The sequence below is a fragment of the Protopterus annectens genome, chromosome 4.part1 (genome assembly GCF_019279795.1).
Source record: "Protopterus annectens isolate FY-2018-M chromosome 4.part1, PAN1.0, whole genome shotgun sequence".
NCBI classification, from domain to species: domain Eukaryota; kingdom Metazoa; phylum Chordata; order Ceratodontiformes; family Protopteridae; genus Protopterus; species Protopterus annectens.
The window spans coordinates 351356879-351371637 of record NC_056734.1 but is presented as its reverse complement, the minus strand read 5'-3'; positions in this window follow the sequence as shown (position 1 = coordinate 351371637).

The following is a 14759-nucleotide window of genomic DNA, read 5'->3' as shown; positions in this document are numbered from 1 at the left end:
CAGACATATGCTGGAATCAGGAGACATGCATTTATTTAAATTCACTGTACAAGAGTTGGTACTTGAGGGCATTAGACTAGGTGATATTTCTAATACTACTGAGAATAAGGAACTCAGATGGATTATTAAACTTAGAGCCCATTTGGGCAAATGGTTCAATGATCACCTAGCCATTACTGCTAGACTGAGGGACAAGAAACTTAAGAAATGATGATGCTTTATGCATTTTATATATGCTATTTAAGAATGTGTTTCTTTAAATAATTTATGTTCTGTGATTGGTTCATTTGAATGTGTGATGTTATAAAAGGAAGTGATGTATGTTTCTAGTAAGGCCTGATGAAGCAATTTTTAATTGTGAAAGGGCTTACCTTTACTGTTTATTAAAAGTGGATTGACTTTATATATATATATATATATATATATATATATATATATATATATATATATATATATATAAAATATACCATCTCCGAGATCACACTACAGTGGGGTAAGGGCAAATTCCATAATCTCCCACTTTAACATGATCACAGTGTAAGAAAGCCGGTAAGGTTCAGTAAGCTGATTTGCAATCAGCTGTATTGAATTTCTCACTCATCAGCAAATATATTGTTGCAATCTATAACACAGAACGTTCATAAGAGTGAATGCTCTTAGAAGCTTATGGTTCAGTCTTCTAACTGCTTTCTATTTGAGAACAAGAAATACTGGGCTCTGGTCATTTGCCCTTACCCCACTGTTCTGCAATTGAGGAGGTAGCATATATAATTAGGATGGGAGAAGGGTCTTTAATAGTGAACTTTCATAAGAATTAACACTCTTAGAGGCTTGTTTTTCAGCCTTTTGGCTGCTTTCCATGCAAGATCATTGAACAGTGGAGTCTGGTAATTTGATTTTACCCTCTGTAGTGCAATCTTGGAGATGGTATAAACAATTAGCAGGGATGGAGGTGCGAAGTTGCCCCTGTAAATAAAATGTTGTTTTCTAATCCTTTTTGTTATCTTTTTGTATTCAGTCAAATAGAATTCAGTAAGTGATGAGACAATTATATATATATATATATATATATATATATATATATATATATATATATATAGATAGATATATATAGATAGATATCTATAGGTAACTGGATGATCAGGTGACCCATGAGGAAACATGTGCCACAATGTTTCACTAGCTAGACAGCCAGGAATTTTTCTATGGATAGGGTAAGATGGCATCACTAGCAAATTATATAATACTAATAAAATGTTACTGTGAAAAATGACCACTGGAATCCAGAACAACACACTGGAGTTTAATACAAGTTAAGTGCTTTTCGGCCGGTACAATACCCGGACTTCTTCAGACATACACAAATTCAAACTTCATTAATTTAAACAATTTACTCATCCACGTCAATTAGTTCACCAATTAAAAAACACTCCTGTTAATTTAAATATACGAGTACACTAAAACAATTGAAGCACAATCCCACGGTTACACTAAATCTAATATATATATTGTACCAACATTCTTATATACAACTTAAAAACTGTTTAAAAATTAAAAACTGTTAAAAAAATGTTTGAATTTGTGTATGTCTGAAGAAGTCCGGGTATTCTACTGGACGAAAAACACTTAACTTATATTAAACTCCAGTGTATGGACCTTAGGGTTAGGGTGCGGGTAAGGTAAGTGCATGATAGTGACGGACTTTAAGGTTAGGGTGTGGGTAAGGTAAGTGTGCAATAGTGATGGACTTTAGGGTTAGGGTGTGGGTAGGTAAGTGTGCGATAGTGATGGACCTTAGGATTAGGGTTTGGGTTAAGGTTAGTGCATAGATAATTGTGTATGTAAGGTGTAGTGTAGGTTTATTAGGTTTTTGGTGTGCCTGTGTTGTGTGTGTGTTTTTCTGAGGTTTCGATGTCATATTTCGAACTTCCAAGTTGGTGGAAGTTTGATTATATGACATAGACCCTTGTAGGGGATTCCTTTTGTAAGGAATACTGAAACAGTGATATGGCAGAGCATTACAAATTATCTCCCAAGCAGAAATAAGGACAGCTCAAATGAAGAGCAAATCAAATCAAATAAAATCTGTACATGTTGTATGAATCTAGATGCACCCTTTCAAGTTTACAAAGACAAAGAAGCAATGGAGCCCAGTTCAAATTATTTTGCTCCATGACTCTCAAAGATGTAGAGCTCTGTAAATATCCAGCTGAAAATGTCAGGGCAATTTCCACTCTTTCTCCCATTATGCCTATCTCATCATTAAGTAAAAGACTGACAATATGTGAACTTGCATAGAAGAGAAAATAACAATGTTTCAGATGTTTCATTTTCAGAAAACAGCACTATCCTCACATTCATATTGTAGTACAATAAAAAATCATACAGTCCTCCAACTATGCATAACACTATAGAGCAACTACATGCATCTGAATCAGAAAGTTTTTGACACTTCAATATATGCATTTATTGACACAGTATATACATTAGAGGAAACTGTTGCATATGGGTTCCCTATTAGAAGACCGAAGATGCATTCTTTCGAATGCGTCTTGGTCAAACTCAAAAGCCTGAAACGGCAAAATATCGAAGCAGCTTTTAAGCAAATTCTTTCCCTGGGAAATAAGTTGCTTGGCCGCTTCGTTACTTTGCCATTTTCGGCACTGTAGTGCGATCTTGGAGTTGGTATATTTAAGTAGGGGAGTGTGGGGGGAGCAGCCCCCCACTTAATGTAATGTTTAAAGTGTTTTATTATTTTTGTTGGAACAGCAATTTTTTTCCCCTAGGAAAATAATCACTGTTCTGACAGCTCAAAATTGTAAGCTTTCACTTACATATGGTCGATTAATCACCGTTCGCTTTTTTAAGCATTCAGTGATCTAATATAGTCTCTGCATATATATGTGTGCGTGTTTTGAGGGGGAATTATAAAAAACACAAGTCCTACATACTCCACATTACTATGTCTAAAGTACATACCGACCCTCTGTAGTTCAGTTTCTCTAAACTTCTAGATATGATTTTAGCACTCATCTTGTTTGAATCCAGTGCTGTCTCTAAAGTAGTACAACTAGCTGGAATAATATTTTCCCAACAGACAGGAAAACATAAGGCAGATAATTAAAAAAAAATATTTAACTATTTATGTATTTATATGGCTCTCGTCCTGAGACTCTAACTTGTTTTATTTCAGTGGTTGGGAACATGGTGACACCAATGATGACTAAGAGCACCAATGACTATTAGTGTGTCAGTGGTGAGGGTTATTATGCAGAATACAAGACATGTATCTGATTGTGGAAGTGTATAGGTGTAACAACTTAACTTTCACACTCAGTTATATATTAGAACAAAACCATGAAGCATGCTGAATTCAAACATTGCATCAAGAATTTACAACAGGCTGTATGAATTAGTAAAATACATGTGGATGCAATTATAGCCCCAATACCACAGCACAGACAACAAGAAAAATGAATGAAAAAAGTACGCCTAGAATTATAGCACCCTTGATGACAGCTTGGTCTACCTGTCCCTAAAAACAAGTCTATATATGACAGAGGGCATTTCCTGTTTTGGCTGTCATGTAAATCCATCTTTTAGTTTTATTTATTTATTTATTTTACATTTGTTGACTGGGATAGTCCAGCTGGATACATGTCCATTTTCAGCGGAGGCCCGGGGAGAAAAGCTCCAAGCTATATACTACATACATATTACAAAGACTTTATCAATATATGCATATAAGTTATTACAATTTCCATACAAACAGACATTCTTTTATTCTGATATAACATCACATTGGTTCCATGATTTAATACAGAGGTATTGGATTATTAACCAAATAACTAAGATATAGTCACTTAGAGGCAAGAAGTCCTCAAACAGGTGCACAAGGGTGTGAGTTGAGGGGGGTGGGAGTTAGTCAGGGGTAAAGCAAGGACATAGCCATCGTGTTTTAAAAAATTGTATAAGAGTTTTCTTGAACTGGGATAATGAAGGCTCTGCTGTTAGCTCAGCCGGAAGTGTGTTCCATGTTTTGCCAACAGAGTTAAAGAACAGAGCCTCCCCAGCTGAGTTGTTATATTTGAAAGTGTTAACTAACATTTTGTTGGTGGATCGGAGAGACCTGAGGTTCTGGTAGGGAGTGATAAGGCTTTTAAGAACAGGAGTGTGTTCGGGCTGGTAGAGAGTCTTATGGGCGACAACTAGTTGGTTGACATTAAGTAGATTAGATAGTTCAATCCACCCAAGTTGATTAAGGCTGAGACAGTGGTGGGTTCTATAGGCTGTACCAGAGGCAAATCTGGCAATGTGATTGTAGCAGCTAGCGTATTTGTTCAAGTCAGTTTTACTCAAGTTAGTGAATAGGGGGGAGTCCTAGAATTATGGTGGTGGAAGAGAGATCGCACTTTAAAGATGGCATTAGGCATTTCAGATGTATGAACAACAACAGCAACAAAAACAACAAAAAAGCCTAAGTAGTATGCTAATTTCTTCTATCTATCAGATAAAATGAAGATCAGTAACACAATCATCAAAACACATATAAATATTTTTTTTTTGTCACATTTCTCATACAGACTGACTTATGACAACACTTTGAATTCATAAGGTTTGCTACTGATTGTCTCTGCTGCTCCACTAGAAGCAATGCTCTAATCATCCCTTACCCTTTCAGTAAAATAATACTTCCTCATCTACTTTATCAGTCCTCTGTACTGCCTACATTATACATATAAATTAGGATTTCCTATTCTGATGCACCTTTCCTTTTTAATATGATATCCTACATGGGCTATGTAGATTTTTCTGAGGTACTTTCATAGCTTCTGATATGTTCCTTATCTGCCTTCTTTTTTTCAGGATGATACATATTAATCTTTTTCTAGTCTCCCTTTCTGTGACTTCTTGTGCAGACTACACACCATTTTATTGTGTTCTGAACTTCCCCTACTTTGTCCATAATCATATAATAATAAAGTTGCCAAAACATCCCATAATAATGCAGGTGGCCTCCCTCATAAAAGGATTATGTGCCCTTCCTTTCTATTTGTGACATCCTTTTCTCTATGTGACAATATTCCATCAGTATTTCTTGTTGCTCATCAACATTACTTTTGCTTGGCTTTACTTTATCAAATTTGACTACATTGTCTTTCTCCTTATTTGCTGTTCGTGCTCCCACTCCAGGTGAGTACTCCTTTCTACTGTTTTGGTTCCTAGATGCATTAGTCTGCTTTACATTTAAGGTGCCATGTCCAGATGATTTCTCACTTCTTTGCAAGTCATTTTTTTTCATTTTTTCTTCACCTTCCTGTGAATTAGCTGTAAAGCATAACTTAAAGCATTCTAAGAAAAAAAAAAAAAAGGCAAACATTTATTTCCAAACCTTCTATGTCCATTTTAAAGGCAGTAGAAGGATCAGCCATGATTGTTCCCAGTGTGTTATCACACTCATCACAACTTTTTTTTTTTCGGAATGGGCAGCACTTATGTTGCCTTTCTGTGTCCTGTTGCCTAGTCAGTGTTTTACTTGTACCCACCATCCTGGGACCCACAGTCTTTGCAATCCTTAGTACTTTAATATACTGCTGCCTAGTCAAGGTTTTACTTGTACCCAGCATCCTGGGACCCACATTCTTTGCAATCCTTAGTACTTTAATATACTGCTGCCTAGTCAAGGTTTTACTTGTACTCACCATCCTGGGACCAGCATCCTTTGCAATCCTTAGTACTTTAATATATTGCTCAGTACCATGTCAAATAACTTCCTAAATTCTAAGTAGCTCACAACTTCTTATTGATCCAGTACCCTAGTTAACCAGTCAAGTAAGATTATTAAAATCAAACACATAAAGTCTGTTAGATTCAAACACAGGAAAAATAAAATACAGTTCCTAGGGAGAAAAATGTAGACTAGGGGCATGGACTTGTGACAATTCTTATAAATGTAATTATAGTTGGAATAATGACCACAATTCTAATACACTAACAGTTAAATAGACCTTTTTTGTTAAATTGAGGCTGTAATATGTAGCAGCTTTACACTTTCCCATCTGTTTCTAATCAGACCTTATCCATTTAATTCCTCTTCTTTGCTTGTTTGTTTCCCTATAAAAAGCTTCACCTCCTTTCTTGACTAGACTTGCTACCCTGTTGTCTTTTTTGGCCTTTGCTTTTCTGACTGCCTAACCTGCATCCTTTGGCTTCATTTGGTACATTTTCTGTCCTTATTCCTAATATATGCCAAATGTTTTATGGCTTTAACATTTGACTATACCTCTTTTGGGAATTATACAGATTTTTAGTGCATTACATGTTTTAAAACGAGTGTTGGTGCATGTCCTCCCCGCGGTTGGGTGGCATTCGAAAGACATGCATAAATGGGTGTGCCTTTCTTGAAGGTTGGATGTTGAGCTGGCACCTCGGCGTTCATGAAAATCTACTGCCAATCATTAGCGGACCGGAGTTCCGCTGTGGCGACCCCTAACCGAGAAAAGCCGAAAGACAAACAACAACAACAACAACATGTCTAAAATGAGTGTGCAGTCATGTGACTTTTTAGAATGGTAGACCATGTGATTTTAATTCTAAGTTTAAAAGAAAGTAATGGTTTGTTCATTCTTTGTATGAAAAAGTCTCAGGCATTTGTGAGATGAAAGCGCTTACCTTGGTGCTAATAAAGGATTTTGGTTTTCCGAAGCTACTGCATTCTTTCTTTGTGGTTTTATTGGAATTGGAGTTGTTTGGGTTTTAGCTGCTTGTTTGAGATTTATACAGATTTGTTTTATTATTTTTTATTTGCATATTTGTTTATGCAAATAATTGTGTTTGACATAGCAGTTTTAATTTTTTCAAACTGATTTTCCACACTTGTCTTATGTTATCTGCTAGTAGTTCTCTCCCATTTCATAAAAATCAGCTTGATAAAGTGGTAAGCTTTACTTCTGAATTATTTGACTATGGAAAAGTTGATAACCCAGCACTTTCAGTGATCACTTGTTCCTGAATAGCTGCTCTCTTTGAGAACCTCCATCTTTCTCCTGCCATTACAAACAAAACAAAACAAACTGTCTAGCATTTTTCTTTCCTTTTTCTTCCTTCAGCTTTTAGTAACAGTTTTCTATACAGATGGGTCAAACAGAGAGCGCAGTAATGGAATAACTAGGTGGTAGCAGAGGTACACAAGAGTAAAGATTTGTTATCCTATCAGCTCAGTAGAAACAACTATAAAAGTCAAAATATAAACATGCTAGTGGATTCAAATGTAGAGAAGATTTTACTTTTTGAATAAGTTCTGGTACTAGTTATATGAGACCTATGAACATATGACATGAACAATTATGTAGCTGTAGTCAAGATACTTCTGTTAACATGTCAGATTAAGCCTGACCTTCAACAATATCATCCCTTTCTTTGCCATGATAATAAACCTCTAGTTCAAAGTATCGTATTTTGTTAATAAGGAATCAGTCACACTCCATCAAACATTGATCACTGAATGAATAGCTGACCAAAGTGCATATCACTGAAATTAACTAACTGGAAAAGCATGCATCAAAAACAGACAGAACTGATGTTTTACTCTTATGAATCCAGCCGCTTGCATTCTCAATGGTGGAGCTGCATTGGACCCCCACTCCACTGAACTCCCTGGTCATAATGCTGACTGTTCTCTTTCACAGAAGGCAGGGACATTAACATGAGAATGAATAAGTTTGAAGTGTGTGGGAGCTACAGCCACAACTAACGGGGGTTAAGAGAGAACTGTTGTACCCCTTTTCCTAAGCAGCACTGACATTCCTACTTTGTAATTAAATATATTGCTGCCATTGAGCTGATGCACTTTATTGCATTAATTTATTGTTTGGCTATTTGCCTTTTATTTTTATTTATTCATCTTTTGTTGACCAGGGTAAACTAGGTAATGACCTCTTTTCAGGGGAGACTTGAGGTGCCATTTCTACTGTCAGATGAAATCTGCTCCACTCTTTTCTCTTTGGTGTGGTAAGATGGTGCTGGAGGGCTGCTGTACTAGCAAGGAAGAGGTCTAAGGCAAGCAACAACATGGAGGCATAAGACAGAAAAGCTATGGAGAGTTTGGAGGTGGAAATGAGAATTTGAAGAAAGTGTTACTCAATATGGAGAATCAGAATGCAGATAAAGATTCATGTGTGGTGGATGATACAAATGAGCAGCATTTAACACTGTCTCAATGGAAAATTAAGTAAGTGAGACCACTGGAGTGGTACAAATTTTACAGAACTGGCGTTAGGAGGCTTGCAGATGATGTTTTGTTAAAAATAATAGAGCAGGATGATCCAGATGGCAGTTCTGCTAACTTTTTCAGAAGTTCTGAGGACAGTAATGTGAAGAGGAAAAAGGTGATGCTGCAGCAGAGACTGCAGCAGTTAGAACTTGTGCAGCAGTGACAGAAAGTAAAAGAGGCAAGCAATGAACTGAGAAGGAGTCTGGTTTTGTGGCAGCAGAAAATGTAGTTGTTAAAACTAATGCAGCAATGACAGAAGATAATAAAGGACAGCAGCAACAAACTGTAAGTAAAATTGTTTTTTGAAAAGAAGGCCAACTTTAGGAATAAAAGGACGTGAGATGGTAATAAACAGATTTTATGTATGGGACAATTTGACAAATGTTCTGGGATCTAAAGGTCAAGAAATATGGTCTTTTATACATACAGGATTTGAGAGTTTTGTGATTTAGCATTTGAATCTTAGGGACTGATGATGAAATTTCTGGATCTGTGTGACAAAATGGCATGTATTCATAAAGCAATTGTTTTCTGGGAGTAGCTTAATGTTACTTTGTAGTTTAGAACTGATGAACTAGAAGAAGAAGGTGTTAAAATGCATGCAGGTTTGTGTGAAACTGTTGATAATGTTGTGAAAGTTAGAGATGAGGGAAATTTACTGAATGGAGCGTGGATATTGGAAGGTATTTTAAAACGGGAGAAAAACAGAGCAAAACATTTGCAAAGTTTTATTTGTGTGGATGGTCAGAGCCTAAATCATATTTCATTTGAGGGGTCTTTTCTCATTTAATTAATGATTCTGACAAGGCACAATGTAACCAGTGTGGGGTGAATACAGGGTGTGTAAAAAGAAAAGGAAATTTTGGATAGACTGTCAAAAGCAAAGAATAATAAAAAAATAAGGAGAAAGGGAAGAAAACAGATGCAAGGAAAGACAACAAGAGACTAAGGGCAAGGCAAAGAAGAAAAAACATGAAAGGGAAAAGGAGGAGAAGAGAGGACAGCAGAACGGAATGACACTAAGATTTTTTTGAAGCTCTAGACAGTGAAAATCTGGTTCCAAAGATCAAGGATAATTTATAAATTATGCCCAGGAGAACTATTCAACGGGGAAAAGAGTAAAAATAAGAAAAAAATGTAAAAATATTTCCCCTAAACTTAAAAAGAAGAAAAAAAAAACAATTTTACAGTACTTTCAGTATATGTGAACAGTATTATTAATACTGTAAGAAGGATAGAGAAAACAGACTGGTGTGTTAAATGTGGTATAGATGTTATTATGTTAGAGGATGTAAGACTCCTGACAAGTGAAGAAATACAGCTAACAGAAAAATTATAGGGTGGAAATATAATTTGGAAGTTAGGAAGTTTAGCTATGTTGCATAAAGAAGCAGTGAAAATACTAGCTTTAGTACTAGTAATGATGGAAAGGTTAACTGTTTTGGATATGTGGTGGAAAGAACGTGTAGAGAATTATAGCATTGTAAGCATATACAGCTAGCAAAGAAAGAGAGAATCTATTTTGTCAAATATTAGACTATGTGGTGGTTAACACAAACATTACAGTTGCAGGGGACTTAAACTGTAATTTAAGGGGAAGACATAAAAAGTAAGGGCAAGATGTAAAAATACAAGTAATTTTAAAATATGGTATGCTATTTATGTGAAACAAAGGTCAAAAGACTTATAGAAGGGGGACATTTGGCTCTGAAGCAGATTATTTTATATTACTGGAAGGATGTGGGTTAGGGGTAGCAGATGATTGCGCAGTTATGATGGAATTCTCAGACCATTTATAAATATGGATGGAGGTGATGGAAGAAATGGAATATATTAAAATAGGAAAGGGAATAAAAGAATAAATGAAAAATTATGGGGTGGAATTGCAGAGTGGGAAGTATTGCAATTATGGAAGGATAATACAACCATGAATGAGTTGTATAAAAACTGGTGAGTGGTGGACTGAATTTAAAAAGAAGTATAAAAAGAGTTTTCTTTCAGTGGTAGGATGACGTAATAAAGGAAGAGAAAATGAAATATGAGAAAAAATATAAAAATGCATTAGAGAAGTATAGAGAATAATACAGAAGTGCATTATGATATTGAAAAAAATATATAAAAGAAATGAAAAAAATCAAGGCATTAATGATTCAGGAGAGATTATTTACAAGGAAGGAGGTATCTGCATATTTGGGTAAAATAGTAAGGGGAGATATTAGTATAATGAGAAAAATGAAAAATGTAAAAAAGAGGTGAGAAGATTACAAGAACAGATTATGAGTATCGTAGTATGTAATATAGAACATAAGAATAAGAGTCTAAGGATGGGAAAGAGAGAGGATGGAAAATAAAAAAAAATCCAGAACAAGTTAAGGAAGAATTTAAAGAAGAAACTACTATTAGTGAATCGGATGAAGTACTTAAGAAAGTAAATGTTGATTCATTATCAAGTCCAGGTGGTATAGGGTATAAAGTGTTCAAGAAATGAATGGACCGGCAAACAGCATATTTTGTAAATGTAGTGGATGAATTTTTGAAGGAAGATTTTGTGTATGAAGAGTTATTGTGGTTTATTAACATTTATATGGAAGAACTATGAGAAGAAAGAAATAAAGGAATGATAAATGTGTTATGGTAATAATACAGAGGAAAATGGAAGGATGAAAAGAGAATATTATGGAAGAAAGGATATTGTATAAAAGGGAAGGGATGTCAAGACTTGTTACTGGTTGTGAGAGAAATTGTGGAAGACATTAAAATTAAAAGGGAGGATTTGAAACTTATGGTAGGTGATATTAATAAGCCACTTGATACCGTGGGACATCTTGGTTTGTGGAATGTTCTAGAGAAGTATGGAATAGGTAATAGAATTTTGACCATGTTAGTAAATAGTAGGTTGAATAAAGAAATATTTGTGAAGTGTGGAATAAGACAAGGATGTCCCATGAGTAGGCGATTGTTTACACTGGTGATGAGTTTGACAGTTAGTGAGGTAGCTTACAATGAAAGATGACAGATATGTGATGGAAAAGGAGGTGGTAATACTGGTTGTCTTAACATATGCAGACCATATGATTGTATTTACTAAGAACAAAATATGGAAGAAGTTAAGTGTTGGTTTGTCGGAATGGATGTTTAAAGGAAACATCTATAGAGTATTAAAGCAGGTAAAGGAAAAGAATGAGAATTTAATTGTGAGAATGTTTACATGTAAGTACAGAAAATTTCTGGGAAATGATGAGAATAAGAAAAAGAGAAAAAGAATATGTGAATGAAGAATTTAAAAATTGTTAAGTAAAAATACTAACATGGAAAATACAAATTGTTGATATAGAGAAAGATAGAAGTGTGATGAAAAAAAATTATTGTATAAATTCATGGGAAAATTTATCAGAAGAAGTGATTAAAGCCATTAATGTAAGGAAAAAGTAGTGTCTCAAAATAGTAGTGTGTCAGGATTTTCTACAGAGACTAGTATTAAATAAATTACTGGCAAAGGAGAATATGCCATATAAAAAGAAAAGCTGAGAGTGTGTGTTTATTTGGTGATGAGGAAGAGGCAATAGAGCAAATATAAAAGACTAGAGAAACTCTGAAAATTTCTGTGAAGAATCTTTTGAGAATAAACACTATAGATATGAATATGATTATGTAAGATTATACGAATCAGAAGAAGAAATATTGTGAGAAGGGTAGATAAGAATTCATTTTATGTAATATAGGTTATTTGGAATGACAGAATGAAAGACTGAACTTTTGTTTACTGGGAATGTATTTTGACAAATCTATTGATAAAAAGAGTATGACTGTGGAAGAAGGAGTGGGGGGGTCAATTATGGAAAAATTAAAATGAGTATGTTATAAGAAAAATGAAAAATAGTGTGAAGTAGGAATCTATATACAGTATATGTACTCGTAAATATGTAATGTTCATAGGAACGATCATAGGATTTCATAAGATTTTACTAGGATATCAACCCAGAAGTCATTTCAAGCCTAGCCATTTCTTCCCACTGTAATTTCATAGATAAGCTGGTCTATACCCAAGATTGCATTTAGTAATGACTGCCAATTTTGGGTGTTTATAAATATGTAAATAATGTGTTTATGTTGTGTTAAATAAAGGACCCTTATTCTTTACAATAGGTTCTGTGGGATCATTAATATCCACCTGAGCTACACCAAGCAGATGGAACCTCACTTTAACATCTCATCCAAAGAACAGCATACTTAGGAGTAGAACACTGCCATAATGCTGTGTTGCAGTGCTAATAATCAAGTCACCAGGAATGGGAAAAGAACCCATAGCCTTCTGGTCTTACAGCATCAAAGATGGTGTGCTACCTGTTGAGCCACTGAAATGGCCATTTGGTCAGTCAATTTTTGATCAGTGCTATATTTGGCATACATCCTAACTGGCACATGCTTCAGCTTTGTACAGTTTGTTGACCTGACTAGGACTTACTAGAATCCCATTTTTCCTTTTTTCCCTTATTGTCTTCCTACATAAGACAAGATGCATTGTGCTGCTATTAATAGTTTCCATGTCGCCTCCTCTCTCTCTTGTTTATTCATTTGCTCTATTGACTTGGTCTCTTTCCTTAAGTAAAAAAAAAAATTGCGTGATCCTCCAGTTTTATCATTATCTGCCTCTTCTAGTCTCTTTATTCTAGTATAGTTATTGCAGTTGCATGGTGACTTATTAAAATTAACAGTACTGAACCTGAGATCAGTGAAAAAATAAAATTAACAGAAGTCTGTCAGCTTTAAAATAACATACCCCTAGAAGCACTGACACACACACACACACACACACACACACACACACACACACACACACACACACACACACACACACACACATACACACACACACACACACACACACACAAACAGAAGCCACTTTTGCATGGTCAAAGTGCTTATACACCTACCAATTTAAGGTTTGTTCTTCCTGCGTCACCTCAACACAAAACATTGTAAGTCTGAGGGGGTTGGCCATCCTTAAGGATAAGGAAATACTTCCTTAGTCAGACGATATAATTATAGCATGTGAAAAAATGAGACTTAAGAGTGTTCATATAGACATGGTATACAATAGCATAGGGCTGGTATGCAATGAAACCCTCATAACTTGCTCTATGCGATTCACAGATGTCACCAGACCCATCAGAATGCAATGGGGTATGGACACACAAATGCTTACTTTGAGGAGTCCAGGTATGGTGTTGGTATGTAAATGGAGATGCACAATATAGTCTGCAATTCATAAACATGCAAAGGGCAGATCATAATGTGACGTAGGGAAGAGAAGTTGTGGGAGTGGAACTGTGGACAGCACTCTGTAAACACAGCATTGCAGAGCTCGAACACCAAGGAATGGTGAGGGTTTGCTCAGCTTAACATAGCTGTACAATAGCATCATCATTCTTTGGGACACTCCGAGTAGGATGGAGAAAACATCTTGAGGCATAATGGCACAGATGGCTTAGTCTGCAGTGTAGATAAGTTCAATACCACAATCAACCTGGCTTACTACCACTGCATGAAGCAGCCAAGCTCCAACCAATAATAACAGATGCTGTACTTGATCCTGTCATTCACCTACAATCTTGGCAAATGGGCAAAAAAACTTTTACAAATCAGTCCGTGTCTTGACTGCAGAGGTCTGTGGATGTACTGTGTCAATATTTTTGCCTCACATTTTTTGTCTGTTACTCAAAAAAGTTATGAGTTCCTGGCAAGTCTCAGAGGACTGCAGTCACATTAAATAATAACAGACATTTGAGTTTCAGATTTTGTATCCTTCCAAAAATACATGCTAATGCAAAACAAATTGTTCTAGTAACTTCTCTAAATTTATCAGAGCAATTTCTAAAATTTGTCCTTGATTTTGGACACCCCCCCCCCATTATACGTCGATGGCTAAGGATCAAAAACGTACAATGTTGAACGGTCAGTTAAGCAAATTCTTTCATCTGGAAAGAATTTGCTTTGCTTGACCATGCCAAACTAACATAAACTTCCAAGCTGTAACAAAGTGGGGGGCTTCACCCCTTGATGTGGGGGACTGTGCCCACCATACACCCCCTAACTAAATATACCAACTCTGAGATTGCTCTACAGTGGGGAAAAGGCAAATTCCCAATAATGGCCAAGCAAATTCTTTCCCGATGAAAGAATTTGCTTAACTGGATGTTCGATATTGTAAGTTTTTGACCCTTAGCTGTCAACGTTTAGGCGTTTGACAAGTTCAGAGGTCAATGATATAATATAGACCCTATGAACATAGGCTGCATCACTTGGGCAGCTGCTGGTAAGTTAGGAACTGGTTAAAAAGATGGGGGCCCGGTATATATCTGTGTGTGTGTGTGTGTGTGTGTGTGTGTGTGTCTGTGAGTGAAAGTGTATCAGCTTGTCTGTGCATATGTATGTGCATGAGAGTGTGTGTGTGTGTGTGTGTGTGTGTGTGTGTGTGTGTGTGTGT